The sequence below is a fragment of the Sminthopsis crassicaudata genome, chromosome 1 (genome assembly GCF_048593235.1).
Source record: "Sminthopsis crassicaudata isolate SCR6 chromosome 1, ASM4859323v1, whole genome shotgun sequence".
NCBI lineage: Eukaryota > Metazoa > Chordata > Mammalia > Dasyuromorphia > Dasyuridae > Sminthopsis > Sminthopsis crassicaudata.
In genome coordinates this window covers 90041051-90059200 of record NC_133617.1, presented here as the reverse complement: position 1 = coordinate 90059200, position 18150 = coordinate 90041051, and positions in this window count along the sequence as shown.

Genomic DNA, 18150 nt, shown 5'->3' with positions numbered 1-18150 from the left:
GAATTATTTCTTATGCTTAAATGAAATTGATGCCCTGCAGGTTCTATTTGTCCTAATCTTTACCCCACAAACAAATCTAGAATAAATCTAATTCCTCATCTATATTACATATTTTTTCCTATATAAAAACAAGGAATACAGATTGTGAAGGTGCTTGAGATTCTCCAATTCTATTAATACCTTTACATATTAGATGAGTAAATGGAGAAAAAAAAAATTATCTGCCTTCATCACTTGGGAAAACAGCAACTGAACCAAAAGTAGTATATGAATATCCAAATATGAGAGTCAATGCCTTTTTTAGATTCATGTTCTCCTTAAGCATTCTCTTTCCCAAATTAAGCATACTGAGGTACTCAGTTAATTGATTCTCATATGACTTAATTTCAACTTTTCACTTCATTGTGGTTACCATCTTCTGCCAAGTTTCAGCTTGGCAATGGTCTTCCTAAAACTTAGTGCCCAGAGGTGAAAATAATATTTAAGATAATGCATTGAAATGGAAATCAATACTCCAATTGATGTCTGATCGAGACACAGTTAATGGCAGAAATATCCTCTCTTATGTGGAACGCTAGTATTCTATATATGTAGACTTTAATGGCATGAGATTTTCTGGGTGTCAGAATCTTCTTACATATAAAGTAAGAATAAGAGTATCTATAATATTCATAATAAGGACTGAATTGTTAATTTGAAATATAATAATATATAGAAAGCATTTTACATAATTTAAATTCATATATTAGTTTAATATATTTTGTTCCAATTATTAAATGACAAGATGTTTAATTTTAAACATAGCAAAATTTGGTTTTTGGAATTTTTTTTTATTCTAATGTTGTTTTAAGTGAATTATGGAAAACTAGGAGTTTGTCTACCTTGGCAATAGTAAAAATTTAAAAAAAAGAAAGAAAGAAATCAAATCCACTAGAGAGCAGCCAAGGTCTGATGCCAACAAATAAAAAAGAGAGCCAACAGTGAAATGTTTAGAGATGAGGTTCAGCTTTCATATCAGAAGATCTGGGCTCAATCCTTCACCATGACACATTTTTGTTTATTCATTTAATCATGTCCAATTCTTTGTGACCATGTGTACCGTAGGACACTAGTGTTGTTCATGGAATTTTCTTGGCAAAGATATTGGAGTGGTTTGCCATTTCCTTAACACACCCTTACTGAATATATCAGCAAATGCAATACATTTCCAAGTTGCTCTGCTAAACCACTTCTCCATTATGAGGCTCAGTTTTCTCATCTGTAAACTGCAGGTGGTGATATATTTTTCAAAGTTTTATTTTATATTAATTGTTTTAGAAAGGGATTTGATAAATATTAAGATATTACATTTGGCTAAAGTAGAAGACCTCTTTTATTCATTCTAATTTTTCCAAGCTTTGCTTCCAACTTATACCTGATTTACTTTATCTCAGAAAATAACAATAGGTCATTAACTGTATATTTCCCAAATGAACATGGTCAAAAGTACTGGATTTGAAGTCAGAGACCTTGAATTTTGAATCTTCTCTCAGCTCAAGAGAGAAGAGACTTCTCTCTTTTGGCCTCAGTTCCTTCCCTCACTTAAAAATTAATAGCCCACAATCAAATAAATCAAAGATCCTAGGGGATGTACATTTGGAGCTCAAAAGAAACTTATAGCTCATCTACCAAAACCCTTTCTTTTTAGAGATGAATAAAATTAGTCTGAATGAGTAACAGTGACTTGTTACACAAATACTAAGTGGCAGAGGAACCGAGATCCTTTCAGATGCAGTGTTCATTAGTTTCCATTTGCTCTGCGTGATTTCAGGCAATGCCTTAGAAAATAAAATAGGCCAAATGGGAAAAAAATCACTGAAGAAAACAATACCTTCAAATGTAGAATTAATTAAATGGAAAAGGTGAAACAAAAGTTAACTGAAGAAAATCACACATTAAAAAGTAGAACAGAGTAAATGGAAAGTTGGATCTAGCTTTTGACTGTCTCTTCCATGCCTGTTATTTATTTTATCATTTTTTCCTTTTACCTCTCTTATTTGTCTTTTAAAGTCTTTTATGAATATTTCAAAGAAGACTCTTTGGGATTGAGAAAAATTCATATCACTCTTTGAGATTTCCTATGTGGACATTTTGTCTTCATCTGAGTTGGTGTTTTGGTCTTCTCTGGCACCACAGCAGTTTTCTATGCTCAAGATTCTTTTCTGATTCTTGCTCATTTTCTTTCCATTTCTTTTGGTATTTCTTCTTTTTTATTTTATTTTATTTTTTTTTTTTACTTTTATGATCCAGTTCTGCTCCTGGGGTAAAGAGTTTTAAGGCTTGGCTTTGAGTACAGGGGTCCTTTGTGTTTGCCTTCTCTATTCACAAAACAACCTGGTTTCCTAGGCTTTTTGAGCTGGGACTGGAGACTACCTCACTGATCAGCTCCTCTAATAAGCCAGGATTGGGGAGGGTGTCTCAGTTGCTGATTTGCTGTGATTAAACCCTCTTACCATCTCTCTAAGAATCTGTCTGAATTGTTCTGAATATCCTTTTCATCCCAGTGAAACTGAACTTTCTTGAAATTTTTCCAATCTATCTTGAACTGGAGAGTGATTTTATACTGCTGACATCTGTTCAGAGGGATGGTTTCATGTTGTTTTTTAAGGGAACTGGAAGAGCTGGTGCAGCTTACTGGTTTCACTCTGACATGTTGGCTTTACCCCAGTATCTTTCTTCTTCTTCTCTGGCTCTGTTCAATATATTTCAGCAAATTTATGCCCAAAATATGGTTCTCTATTAGCATCTATTTCACCAGAATTTGTGATTCTTTGGAAACTTGCTGTTTCCAACACCACTTTAAGAGAATTTAATAATTCTCTTAAAAAGCTTGACTTTCTTGATTCTGGATAAGCTTTTGTGAGTGGAAATTTCTAAGTAACTCTACTTGTACAATCCTGTTTTATTTTCTATCCATAAACCATTCAGGGGGTCCATCTGCAGTGCCTTCATGGATCTAAATCATAATCCTGTTCACATGCTGTCTTCATCCTCTTGATTTTGTTATTGTTTTTTTTTTTTTTTTTTTATGGTAATACATGGATATTTTCAACTCATTATGGATTATGGCTGGGAAGAACTTTATAGGGTACTACATCAAATCTTTTATTTTACCAATGAAAAAAAGGAGTCTTGGGAAGTTAAGAGACTTGATTAGTGTCAAACAGTATTTGAGTATCCATTCCAGAGTTTGAACAGAAGTCTTCCCATTCCGTTAGTCAGTTATCAATCCACTAAACTATATTGTCTAAAGTACATGAGGTTACTTGTGGTTACCTAAGCACAAAACAAAGGAGAATGATCACTTTCCTTGAATATTAGAGAAAGGTAAAAGTTATATAAGCCTGGAGGGTCTGCAAAGCCTTTTCAGCATATTCAAGCAGAAGAAATGTGCTTTTTTTTGTCCATTTCCTTGAGTGGGAGAAGATCATTCTTCATCTAATTAGTGTAAGAAATGAGCTTACACTTTAACCCATTTTCTTTTGGAATTAATCATCTCTAGTCCACCTTTTTAATTAAGTGTATTTAAAGCATATACAAAAGGATTTAATTAGAGTTAGAATGAGTTTTATAAAGAGAATGCCATTTGAGATGCAAAATTCATTTAAACAAAATCCAAGAATCAGTTTGGACCTTGTGCCTTAAGATATATATGTCAAAAAAGATAAATATATATATATATATATATATATATATATATAAAATTCTTATGGATTGTTGAGTAAAACTTTCCTTCTTATCAGACTATATTTCAAAAGTTAATCTACTCCTATCTTAGATGAATCTGAATATATTCAATTTTTCTTGTGTCTACCAAATGAGTCCAGACATAAAGAGTTGGGGAACAAAGTTCAGGTTAATTGTGATGTCCCTTGAACTGATTTTCCTGATGTGTCTACTACCACTTTTGATCCTATTTTACTATATTACTAATCCTCTTAGGAAAGTCTCATATATAACCTATCATGCCTAGGTTACTCTTACTGGCTGCTAAGCTTCTTAAGGGGCAAAAAAGCCTTATTCATATCTTGTTACTTTTTTTTATCCATTGTCTATGTAATTCATTATATCAAATAAGCAATTAATGAATGTTGAATATGTCAAGTAACTTTGAATAGCACAAATAACTTCTTTCTAGTAACATGCATTGCATCCTCATAATTAGTAAGAAAACCAATGAGCTTTAACTGTTTTTATCATGGACATTCTAAGTATTCTGATGAAATCTATAGATCTCTTCTCATGATGTTTTTAAAATACATTAAATGAAATACAGAAGACTAGAGAGGAAGCCAAATATATTGAAATACATTTATGAAAATGTCTTAAAGTTCATGGACTTTCTTAAACAATTGATCCATGGACTCCCATCTATTATTCTCAGCCTAAGCATTTTTGTCTTATAACATTTTGCAAATGAATGAGGAGGAGCCACCTTGGGACAGTGGAACAAGCTACTATTAGTTCTGTAATCAGAGTTTCTGGATTTAAAGCCTATCCTGGGTGATTATTGAATTGTTGTCTAACTACTAACTATCTAACATGGGCAAGTTACTTAATATTTCTGTGCCTTAGTTTACTTATTTAGATCCCTTTCAACTTTAGCTGTATAAGCTAATAATTGTCTCTCCCCATATCCACAAATGACAGAATTCAACAAACAATACAATATCAGTTATGGAAGAGATTTCTTAAAGCATGGAGTGAAAACATCAAATACAGCATGAATCCTTTTAGGATATGTTTCTCAAAAGGATTGAAGAAACTTCTGATTTATTAACTTAATAATAATTTAATTTAATACTAATTTAAGTTTAAATAATTTAATAACAATTTTAAATTGCCTGACACATTTAGTTTTAAAATTGAATGTTAAAATATGGAATGTTAGAACTGTACAAAAAAAACTTAGAATATAAACTGTTGGGGCTCAAAGGGACTTTGTTGGTGGAATTGTGAACTGATAGAACAATTTTTGAAAATAATCTGAAATTATGCCAGAAGAGTTATTAAACTTCCTCTACTCTTTGACTCAGCAGTGCCTTCTAGGTTGATTTCCAAAGGTGATTAGGGAAAAGTGAAAAAAATCTATATGTTGTAAGGTTTTTATGGTAGCTCTCTTTATGTTGGCAAAGACCTGGAAATTGTGGGGATGCCTGTCATTTAGAAAATGGTGAACACATTGTGGTATATGCTTGTGATGAAATACTACTGTGTTATAATAAACTATGAGTTCAGATATTTGAGAAAGTTGTTAACTTACAGGAAAAAATGAACAGAATTAATTGAACATGGTATACAGTAATAGCAATATTATTTTAAGAATTACTTTGTCATTTTGAATATTGTAAATACCAAAATTACTTACAAAGGACCTATGAAGATAGACACTATCTATATTTTATGTGCATGTACATATGTATGTCTAATGATAGCCATCTTAGAGTGGGGGATTGGGAAGAGGAAAAAAAAAGAAATTCACATCATAAATTTATTATATATTTAAAGGAATAGTAAGTCATACATACAATATTTGCAACTTCATATGCATCATCTTGTTTTTTTTAATATTCTGTGTTATGGAAATGCTTGTTTGATTCTGCAAATTAAAAATAAAGTAAACAAAACTTAAAGAAAAAGAAATGAGTTATTATGATAATTATTATCACTATCATTGTTGAAAGGATTTAAATGGGAAGCAATATAATATAAGAAAATCCACTAGCTTTGAAAACAGAGCACTGTAGATTAAATTCTGCCTCTATGCCCTGTGACTTAGAGTAATCACTTACATTTTCATTTTTCTCATTTGTAAAGGAAAAGTTTGAGAGGAAAATATAGTAGAATGGAAAGGACACTGAAAATAGAGTTAAAGGGCTTCAGTTCAAATACTGTATGGACACTAATGGTGTGAACTTGTTGCCACCATCACCCTGTCCTGCCATTATGCTTTTTTTCTTTTTATTTGTAAAATAAGGTGATTGGATTCCATGCCCTATGAAGTATTAGCTATAGATCTATAATCCTGTTTAAAAAAATGTTTTGAACATTTTCTCTTGGTCTAAATATAGTACTTTGTCATCAGCCACCTCTGACTATTGGTGTTCAAATAATTAGTTAAATATAAGATGTGTGTATATATAATTAGTCATTTTAATATTTATTATTTTATTTTGTTTTCCCTATCCAGGTGGACCTTGAAAGCAAGTATTCCTTTGTGTATTTGTATATACTCAGGGCTTAACAAATGTTCATTATCACCCTGATTGATTCATAAAAGAAAAATTTTCAGGTATTCCAAAGGAGAATACTGACAATGTCTAGGCCAGACCGCATTTGAAAATTCTTTCTTCCTGCCTGAGATAAATATGATTCAGGCATACTAGAAGAAGACAATAGAGACAAAATTAAATACTGTGAAATTCCTGATTTTTTTGTTTAAAACAAACAAACAGATCTCATCAATAGATGGCAATGTTATGTCCTCATGTCAATAATAAAGGAAGGATAATTTTAGTCTGTCTGTAGTTTTAAAACTTCACCTTATGTGTTTGAAGTATTGCATGTATTTGGAAAAGTGCTGAGTAGAAGGGAACCAATGCATCATGAATCATCAAGACATCATTTGATGCTCTCCTCTTTTGAGAGAAATGTTCCTTAAGTATCCCACGTATATGACAGTGTTGAGAAGTAGTCCTTGTTTGAAAATATCTGGCATAGGTGGAATGAAATGTTCCTAATATAAACCAGAGAATAATATTACTGATGGATCATAATGATTCCTGGCCTTTACCTCTCCTTTAGCAGATGGAAGGAAAAAGACTGCTTTTGCTTCTGTCTTTGAATATCTTGAAGTTATAAAAGTTCCTGACACATATTAGATGCTTAATTAATAGCCTTTGAAATTAATTGACCAGAGGTTACTAATTTTATTTATTTATTTTGTGTGTGTGTGCCATGGACTGTTTTGTCAGTCTGTTGAAATCTATATACTGCTTCTTAGAATATTTCTTAAATAATTGGAGCAAATACTAAATTTTAGTCAAAAATAGTGATTATATAAATTGTAACCAAATGCACAGGTTTACAAAGGAAACCAATTCTTTTGAAATGTCATTTTCAATTTTTTAAAAGTCAAAGACTCCAGCTGAAGAGTCTTTTATCTAACAATATTAGGAGACTTGCTTAAAACCAAGGTTAACAGGATAATTTAACTTCTCAAGTATAAAATTCTCCTTGTTGTTTCAAAACAGGTGACCTCTACTTGGAACCATGAAGGGAAGAACTCGAATTTATCTGATGGACCAGTGGTAAAATTCTCTTGGGCAACATACTTTGTATATATCAACTTATTCAAATATACATGTCTACATCTAGAATAGATGTAGTTAATAAAGAGAGGGTGTTGCTGGTATGCTTTTATGATAAAAGTGGATGCCTAAAATAAAAATTTACAATGAGACAATTAATTACAGACAAAAACCTCCCCTTCTTCTTATCATGTTTTTCTCTGTGATGACTTTCTACCTTTTTTAGACTTGTCTTTCATCCTAAATTTCTTTAAACCTGTTACAGCTTCTGAATTTGTGAACCTTGAATAAATTCTGACACAGATAATTGTTAATTCTTTCATATCAATCATGCCTCTTTTTACTTGACTTTGTTTTCTCTCTCTTAAACTGGCAAAGACCTCAAGTCACCAGTATGTGCCAGCTTTTCTGCTTTTGCAGAACCCTTACTCTGTTTTTTCTGCTTTTGTCAACTTTGAATTATAACCTATCACTGTATATTCAGAATACACATCCTAATTTGTTCTCTTTCTAAGATCCTACCCAAGTACATAGTAAGAATACTTCCTTGAAAGCAATGCCCTAATCAAGGGAGTGACTACTAGCAGACACTACAACAGTGTCTTATCATTGACTATCACTGAGGGAACTACATAGGCATTGCTGTGTCGGGTTTTATAGATGGTTATTTATGGGTTGAAAACTACCTTCTGTCCCCCTACAGAAAAGAGAACATTTTAAGAGGTAGAAACCAGTTTTAATAGGACACACTGGACTATTGGAATAGGAAGGTACCTTCAACCTTGCATTCTTCCAGTCTTCTAGTTATGCTTGTTTTGTAATTTAACATTTTCCTTATCCTTGAAACAAATTCACTTTAAGTAGGTTTATCTAAAGAAAGAATTGATAGGGGGGGGGGGGAGGGAAGAAAGGTGGAAAAGGTTAAGGAGATTAAAAGCTAATTTTTCAATAAATTACATATACAGACCCTTTAACTACCTCAATAAATGGAATCTGCAATTATTTCAAATAGGCTTGTAATGATGATGATAATGTCTATTTTATAAGATCTTGTACCAGCATCACTACCTCCACAATAAACTTGTCAGATGTCAACAATACGAGTGCTGTAATCTAGTTCCCAGGTTTATTAACTGCTCTGCCCTGTGGCATTTTCTCAGAATTACTGTATACAATGGAGCCAGAAGTCGCTTTTACTTCTAACATAAATATAAGAACGACCTTAATAAAACAGATGAATTACACTGCAGTGTAAATTAGACTGTTCTAATGGACTCCAGCCCTGAATGTATTGAAATAGTAACCAACGTGATTAGGTTCAGTATGGCAAAGACAGTGACTGTAAATCACCAGGGGTTGCCAATTTTTATTTTATTTTATTTGGTTTTAGTTTTATTTCATTGGGTTTCCTATCTGCATTTCTCACCTTTTGAGAGAGTAATTGATTGGCCTATAGAGTAACACTTATTCTTTTTTAATTCCATGTCTAGCATCATAACACTAACACAGAGGAAGGCTGTAAACTCTGGTTCGAGCATTTTTCCAATCTGACCTCTCTTCAAAAATTTAAGCCTAAACATGGTGACTTGAGAATCATTCATAGAATCTCAGAATCAGTGTGTATTAGGTTTGAGACATTTTAAAGCTTTTCATCCATAGTAAATGTTTAATAATGTTTGTTACATTCCATTGTTGGAATTAGTAGGATTTTACAATCAGAAATGCCTTTGTAAAATAAATTGACAGAGCATAGAAAATTACAGCTCCAATAAAATCATGTGTTAGAACTAAGAAAGTGAGATCATAACACAGAGAATTTTAAGACAAGAAAGCTTAGAACATAAAATCTTAGAAAATATCATCTTAGAACAGAAACTTTTAAAATAAATAATAATTGGAATTTATATAGTTCTTTAAAACGTACAAACTTTATGTTATCTCCTTTAAAACCTCATAGCAGCCCTATGAGATACATTGTATTATTATCCTCATTTTAAAGATGAGAAGAACTTGATGAAGAGCTCATATGATTTGTTAATTGTCAAAAAGGAAGAAAAGTCAAGTTAGAAGTAGTAGCAAAGAGTGATTAACTTGGAAAGAGCATTAAAAGTCATCAAATCTACTCTCATTTTATAAATGAGTAAATTGGATTTAAGAAAGAAGAATTTCTCAAATTATGCTATTCCTTTAGGGCAGAAACTTTATTTTTGGAGGGTCTTAAACATAGTAGAATTAAATAAATACCTAGTTGACTGATTGGAAGAGACAGATCACTTGATCATAATCCTCCTTCTTTCCCTCATCCATTATATCATATTATTCATAATTAGGAAATATAAAATTTAAAAGATGTATATATTACAGCTTGGAATAATATAGCCTTTTGGGAAAGTAGCATATACAAGTTATAAATGTATTTATGACTTTATGTTTTGCTTATCAAGAAACAAGACATTCAAATAAAAAAATTCTTATTGATTCCTTTCTCTATAATAAATAGTCTATGTCTATAACATATATATATATATATATGAAAGTTCACATTTACAGATGAGAATATTTACAGAAGAGAAATATGAGGCTCAGAAAAGTAAAATTTCTTATTAATAGCCATCTAGTTAACTGATGATAAAAATGGACTTGAACTTTGTTACTCTGACTACCATTTTGATCACTGGATCTTACCCTTCCTCTTTTTGGGATGAAAACAAAACAAAGCAAAACAAAAAACAAACAAACAAAACAAAACATGATTCTCTTGCCTCTTAAACTCCACAAAGCATCATTTGCTTTTGGAGTGTTAATATTTTGCACTTACTGAATAGCATGGTTAGTTATCCTTCCCTCTTGAAGAGGACAAAATGTTAGAGTTGAGTTACAGTATATCCAACCATAACTGATCAGACCAATATGAGCACAGAATGGCACAAATAGTCTATAGAAATATTTGGGGTGGCTTCTCCAATTTTGAGCATCTTGCATTTCTTCTGATCTAATTCAATGCTGTTTCCTTCAATGAGCACAGCACCTTTTCTGATAAGGACATGACATACTGGATGATTCTGTGCCAGTGTCTCCCATGTGGTACATATAATAAATTATAAAATTTTTAAGAGAGACCTTGAAAGTGTCCTTTTATCATATTTTTCTGACTACCTTGTGAACGTTTTCCATGTATAAGTTCTCCATAAAATAATTTTTCTGTCCAGCTTACATTTGGTATTCAAACAGTGCAGTCAGCCATTAACTAGCTGTGTGACAGTGGGCAAATCACTTAACACCAAAAGCCTCAAAATACCATATTAAGTGAAAAGGTGATTACCTCAAGTTAAAGTTTTAGAGCACTTCCTTGGAACTGCAGAATCAGGAAGATGAATTCAAGTCCTACTGTAGACAATTATTAGCTCTGTAACTGTGGACAAGTCACTTAGCCCTCAAACTCAATTGCCTCAACTATAAAATGGCATCATCATAATACTTAACTCAGAGGATTAAATAAAGCAATAAAAGTAAAGCTCTTTGTAAACTTTCAAGTATTACATAAACATTATTATTATTATTATTATTATTATTATTATTATTATTATTATTATTATTATTATTATTATATGTCTTAAAATAGAAGGCTCTATAAATTACCTTGTGGTAATTTATAACCTTGGGGAAATAATTTCATGGCTCTGAGCTTCAGTTCCCTGTAAAATAAAGTGGTCAGGCTAGATGATCTTTAATGTCCTTTCTAATTCTAAATCTATGATTCTATGATCTTAGATAAAGATCCAATGTTCACCCAAAGTCATCAAGATTCATTCTCAGTACCAGGAAAATCTTGATAATGGAGTTGTACCAATGTTGAATGGGCTGACTCAGGTTTTAATTGGATTAGGTTGTGAGCTTATTAATCTCTCTTTCTCTCTCTCTCTCTCTCTCTCTCTCTCTCTCTCTCTCTCTCTCTCTCTTTCTCGCTCTCTCTCTCTCTCTCTCTCTTGCTCTCTCTCTCTCTCTCTCTCTCTCTCTCTCTCTCTCTCTCTCTCTCGCTCTCTCTCTCGCTCTCTTTCTCACAAAAATATTTAAGTTGAGACTTGATGACTACTTATCTTCTTATTTAGGTATGGACAGCACAAAATTGCCTATTTAATCCCATCATCCTCTGATACTGTTTGTTCCTATCTAGTTCTAATCCACTTTATTTTGACTTTCTACTAGACAATTGGGTTTGATGGAGTTCACCTTCAAGATCAAAAGACAATGCTAAAGTTCTGAAAAAGGAATTCTGGGTACCAAGGACTAAGTTGCTGACAAAGGCCAAAGTTTAAATAAAATATGTTCGGTGGAGATGAATCAATACTTTATTTGTTAAGGAGAAGTAAAAGTACAAAAAGGCTTGTACAACTGAGCATAAAAAGTGGGAAATCAATTCTACTTAATTCAGAATGCTTGAAGAGTCACCTATGCCATTATGCATGAATAATTCAGGATCAGAAATTTATTGCAGACACATATTGTTTGCTTTGGATTTAGATTTGCCCCTCGTTTGACCCAAATCCTGTAAAGAACGATATTCAACTAATTGAAATAACATTTTGCAAGTAAGACAATACCTGTGGGATATTTCCAACCTGATCTCAAAATAGAATTTGGACGGCAGGAGAAGCTGATGAAATTTATATAAATACTGAGATTTTACAGTGGGTTAACCAGGCTAGATAAGGGTTTTATTCTTTGATCCAATTGCCATGGTAAAATGAGGCAGGACACCAAAGTATGTCTTTTGTAATTTCTTTTTTCTCTTACAGGTGCTAATCACATAGAAAAACTCTCTTGTGTTACTTTCTGGAAGGATTACAGCCACATTGAGGCAGAACAATAAAGATCATTTCCTGAGTAGAAGATATCTGAGTTTTTATAATAAATTCTCCTTCTGTCCTCCTCCTCCCACTCCCAAACAATTCCTTCTGGTTATTGAGGGAAGCAATGACACAACACAGCCACAAAGATTATCTTATCATTCCTACCTGGAAATAACTCTTGTTCAAAGTAATAATTTTTAAAATTTAATTTAATGTATTTTAAATATGCTTACCATTGCCCCATTCTTCCTGGGCCTGTTACATTCCATGACCCTCATCACAAGATTCTCAGGTACCTTTAGGAGTTTGGGGTATCTGTTCTCTCTCATTTAATTAAGATTCAGAAGCATAATTCCCCCATATGTTACCTCGGTTTTGAGGGGCAGGGAGGTTACATTGAAAATTAACTCAGTTCCTGTGTAGAATTGCTCTGATCAAGTTCACATACATATTCTCTAATACTTGTTGCACTTTCACTCATAATCCATATACTATCACATCCTGGTGGGGGGGGATTTGAATACTCTTTGCTCCTCATTGAAACTTAGAGATATTTTATTTCTTGATGCCATTATACAGCAAATTCTCCTTCTTTGAAGTTCATTTCATCCATGTTTTTCACACAATCAGGATTGTTTCCCAATTAACCTCAAGGATACTCTCATTTCTCCCTTGTTGAGTTAAATGTTTGGTTTATGGTCTTTCTCTCCTCCCATTTTCCTATTCCACCACCCTTTATAAGAAGTAGTTTTCAACATACATAGTGATACTTTCTCAAATTTTATTCCCCTTTCACTTCCTAGTTTTTCAACTTAATCATTTCAATTTACTATTCTTCCAACAATTGCAGCTATACACAAATATAGGACTTCTTGCCTACCAACCTCACGTCTTACCCACCAACTATAGCTGTTCACCTCAACTCTATCCTTGGTATTATTCTCTTCTCCTTCCACACTCTGTTTATGGTTTCAATTACCACCTCTATTCAGATGATTCTTATGTCTACTTGTCTAGCCATAAACTCTCTCCTGACTTCAAATCAAAATCTTTACTTTTTCTTAAATATCCTATTGTAGTTGAGTGTGTTGTCACTGATTCAGTACCATAAGCTCACAATCTAAGTGTGATCACTAATAATTCACTCTCTCATTTCCATATCTTATCAGGAACCAAATCTTAACACTGCCACCATCCTGGTCCTGGTCTTCATAACTTTATGCCTGAACAATTGCAATAGTTTGGTTCCTCTAAAATCCTAAAATCTCTTCTCACTCCATTTCATTTATTACTCAACTTTTAAATTCATTTTCCTAAAGAACAGTTTTATGTTTATAACCCATACTATTCAATTGAGTTCAGTTTTTATTACCTTCATATATATATATATATATATATATATATATATATATATATATATATATATATATATATATATATATATATGTATATATATATAAAATATAAAATATTCTGTTAACCCCTTGATACATTTCTAAGGTTTTAATGTTTTACTCTCCTGAACATGTTTGATATCAAATTATACTGGTCTTCTTGTGTGCATGTAACACTCCATTTCCCAAATCCAGACATATTCTCTAGCTGAACCTAATTCCTGCAATTCTTTCATTTCTAATTTCAGGCCCCTGGTTTACCGAGTTTCCTTCAAGTTTAATCTAAAGTCCAACCTTCTGCAAGAATCCTCCTTGCTATTAATGCTTTCACTTGTAGACACTGGCACAGGACCACCCAGTATGGTATGCCCTCATCAGAGAAAGTGCTGTGCTCTATGAGCTCAATTCCAATGAGTGGAATGGAATTAGTTCAGAAAAACAAACAAACAAACAAACAAAAAACAACCAAGATGCTGAGAGTTAGAGAAGCCATTCCAAACGTTCATAGAAACTATTTTTGTTTAATCTGCATTAGAGCATTTAGAGCTCATGTTGATTTGACAGATCACAATTAACACACTAACTTGACTTTAACTTAGTGATGTTATTTTGGTCCTCTTAGAAAGCAAAAGATAACAACCAACCAACCAATGAGCCAAGTTATGTAATATGTATCTCATTTTTACACAGTTATTTGCAAGTTTTTATCATTATATTGTGTAATCCTTGAAATTTTATCTTCTTTTTCCTTCTCCTTTTAAACATAAAATTTAGCACAGGGAATAGTACAGAGTTTTAGGTGTTGATACATACCTGTTGACTATTTGGGAGAATTAATTTAATTTAATTTAGGTGCTAATTAATGATTGACAGAAAATGACTCAAATTCTTTTTTTCCCCTTTATTCCTTATTAAGTACTACTACAGAAGCTATGCTTTCATACCTTAATAGAGCATGCTGAACAGAACTGAACAGTTATTCTGCTTCCAAGTTACTTAATTCCATTTTTATGGAACAATTGATTTCAGTACTATATAAACTATTTGAAAAAAAATAGGGAAAGAAGGAATACTACCAAATACTTTTTATGACACAAATATGGTGCTGCTAGCTAAACCAGGTAGGGTGAAAACAGAGAAAGAAAATCATAGACCAATTTACCTAATGAATTTTGATTCAAAAATCTTAAATAAAATATTAGCAGGGAGATTACAGAAAATTATTCCCAGTATAATATGCTATGACCAAGTAGGATTTATACTAGGAATGCAGAGATGGTTCAATATTGGGAAAACTATCAGCATAATCAACTATATCAATAACCGAATTAACAAAATATAATCACATGTGATTATTTCAATAGATGCAGAAAAAGCATTTGATAAAATCCAACGCCCATTCCTATGAAAAACTCTAGAGAGTATAGGAATAAATGGAACTTTGCTTAAAAATTATCAGTAGCATCTATTTAAAACCATCAGCAAAGATCATCTGTAATGGGGCCAAATTAGAATCCTTTCCAATAAGATCAGGACAAATAAGACTGTCAGTTATCACCATTACTGTTCAATATTGTATTAGAAATGCTAGCTTTGTCAATAAGAGATGAAAAAGAGATTAAAGGAATTAGAGTAGGTAATGAGGAAAGCAAATTACCATTCTTTGCAGATGATATGATGGTATGCTTACAGAACCCTAGAGAATCAACTAAAAAACTACTAGAAACAATTCATACCTTTAGCAAAGTTGCAAGATACAAAATAAATCCACATGAGTCATCAGCATTTTTATATATTACAAAGTCCAGCAGCAAAAGATAAAAAATAAATTCCATTCTAAATAATTGTTGATAGTTTAAAATATTTAGGAATCTATGTGCCAAGGGAAAGTCAGGAACTGTATGAACACAACTACAGACTACAATACATACACTTTCCACACAAATAAAGTCAGATATAATCAGCTGGAAAAATATCAAGTGCTCATGCACCAAGCTAATGTAATACAAATTACAATACTAACAAATTAATCTATTTATTTTAGTTCCATACCAATCAAACTCCCAAGAAATTATTTTACAGACCTAGAAAAAAATAACAAAATTCACCTGGAAGAACAAAATGTCGAGAATTTCAAGGGAATTAATGAAAAAAAAATGTTAATGAAGGTGACCTACCTGTGCCAGATCTAAAACTATATAATAAAGCAGAGGTCATCAAAACCATTTGGTACTGGATAAGAAATAGAGTAGTTGATCAATGGAGTAGGTTGGGATCAGAGGACATTACAGTCAATAACTATAACAATCTAATGTTTAATAAACCCAAATACCCAACTTTTTGGATAATAACTCACTATTTGGCAAAAAATGCTAGGAAAATTGGAAATTACTGTTGAGTAAAAGGGCTTGACCCACATCTAACACCACATACCAAGATAAGACCTAAACGGGTTTGTGATTTCAACATAAAGAGTGATATGATAAGCAAATTAGAAGAACATAGGATAGTTTACCTCTTGGATCTGTGGAGAAAATAGGAAAAAAAGAACTGGAACTCATTAATGAATATCAGATAAATAATTTTGATTATATTAAGTTAGAAAGTTGTTGTGCAAACAAAATTAATGCAGACAGGATCAGAAGGGAAGCAATAAGTTGGGAAATAGTTTTTTCATTTAAGGACTTTGATAAAGGCCTCATTTCTAAAATGCATAGAGAATGAACTAAAATTTATAAGAATTCAAGCCATTCTCCAATTGATAAATGGTCAAAGGATATGAACAGACAATTTTGAGATGAAGAAATTAAAATCATTTCTAATCATATGTGAAGGTGTTCTAAATCATTATTGATCAGAGAAATGCAAATTAAGACCACTCTGAAGGGGCAGCTAGGTGGTGCAGTAGATAGAGCACCAGCCCTGAATTCAGGAGGACCCGAGTTCAAATTTGGTCTCAGACACTTAACACTTCCTAGCTGTGTAACCCTGGGCAAGTCACTTAACCCCAGCCTCAGAAGGAAAAAAAAAAAAAAAAAAAAAAAAAAAAGACCACTCTGAGATACCACTACACAACTCTCAGATTGGCTAAGATGACAAAAGACAAGGACAAATGTTGGAGGGGATGTGGGAAAACTAGGACATTAATACATTGTTGGTGGAACTATGAACAGATCCAACCATTCTGGAGAGCAATTTGGAACTATGTTCAAAGGGCTATCAAACTGTGCATACATACCATTTGATACTGCAATGTTTCTATTGGGCCTATTGATCCCAAAGAGATCTTAAAGAAGGGAAAGGGACCCACAAGTGCAAAAATGTTTGTGGCAGCCCTCTTTGTAGTGGCAAGAAACTGGAAAGTGAGTGGATGTCCATCAATTGGAGAATGGCTGAATAAATTATGATATATGAATATTATGGAATATATTGTTCTGTAAGAAATGACCAGCAGGATGATTTCAGAGAGTCCTGGAGAGACTTACATGAACTGATGCTGAGTGAAATAAAAAGAACCAGGGGATCATTATACACAGCAACAGTAAGATTATATGACTATCAATTATGATGAATTCTTGCCAATTCCACAATGAGATGACTGATGCCAGTTCCAATGATCTTGATGAAGAGAGCCACCCAGAGAGAGGACTGTGGGAACTAAATGTGAATCACAACATAACATTCTCACTCTTTTTGTTGTTGCTTGCTTGCATTTTGTTTTCTTACTAATTTACTTTTTTTTTTTGATCTGATCTTTCTTGTGCAGCAAGAGAATTGTATAAATATATTTATCTATATTGGATTTAATGCACATTTTCATAGGTATAGCATATATTGGATTGCTTGCCATCTAGAAGAGGGGGTTGGGAGAGGGAAAAGAAAATCTGAAACACAAAGGTATGCAACGATCAATTTTCTTAAGTTATCTGTGCATATGTTTTGAAAATAAAAAGCTTTATTAAAAAAAAAAGAGAGAAAGAGTCAATAGAATACAACAGAGTCAGGAAGGATATGTTGGACTAGAATGTGAAAATTTAAAAGGACATTAAAAACATTTAAAAAGGACAAAAAACACTTAGAAATCTTTATAGATTAAAAAACAAAACCTCAAGAAGTTAAGTGAATGCTTAGTAATACACATAAATGAAAGAAAAAGAACTGAAAAAGAGGTATATTAATACTCTATTATACAGAAGAGTACACCATGCTTTCTCCTCATCTTCATTGTTTGATTCATTACAAATACTCCAAAGTATAATACAAATAATATATTCTCTTAACATCAATTAAGCAATTACTGCATAAAAATATTTTGTTGTTCCATTCTGTCTGATGTTTGTGAATTCATACACCCATGATTTATTTGGAGAAAATATACTGGAGTGCTTTATTTCTTTTTCCAGTAGATTAATGCACACCAATGTTAAGTGACTCACCCAGGATCATATAAGTAGTGAGTATCTGACACTAGATTTGAACTCAAATCTTCCTGAGTGCAAGAGCAGCATTCTTTCCACCAGAATATCTAGCTGCTTCTTACTATTTCCTTTATTTTCC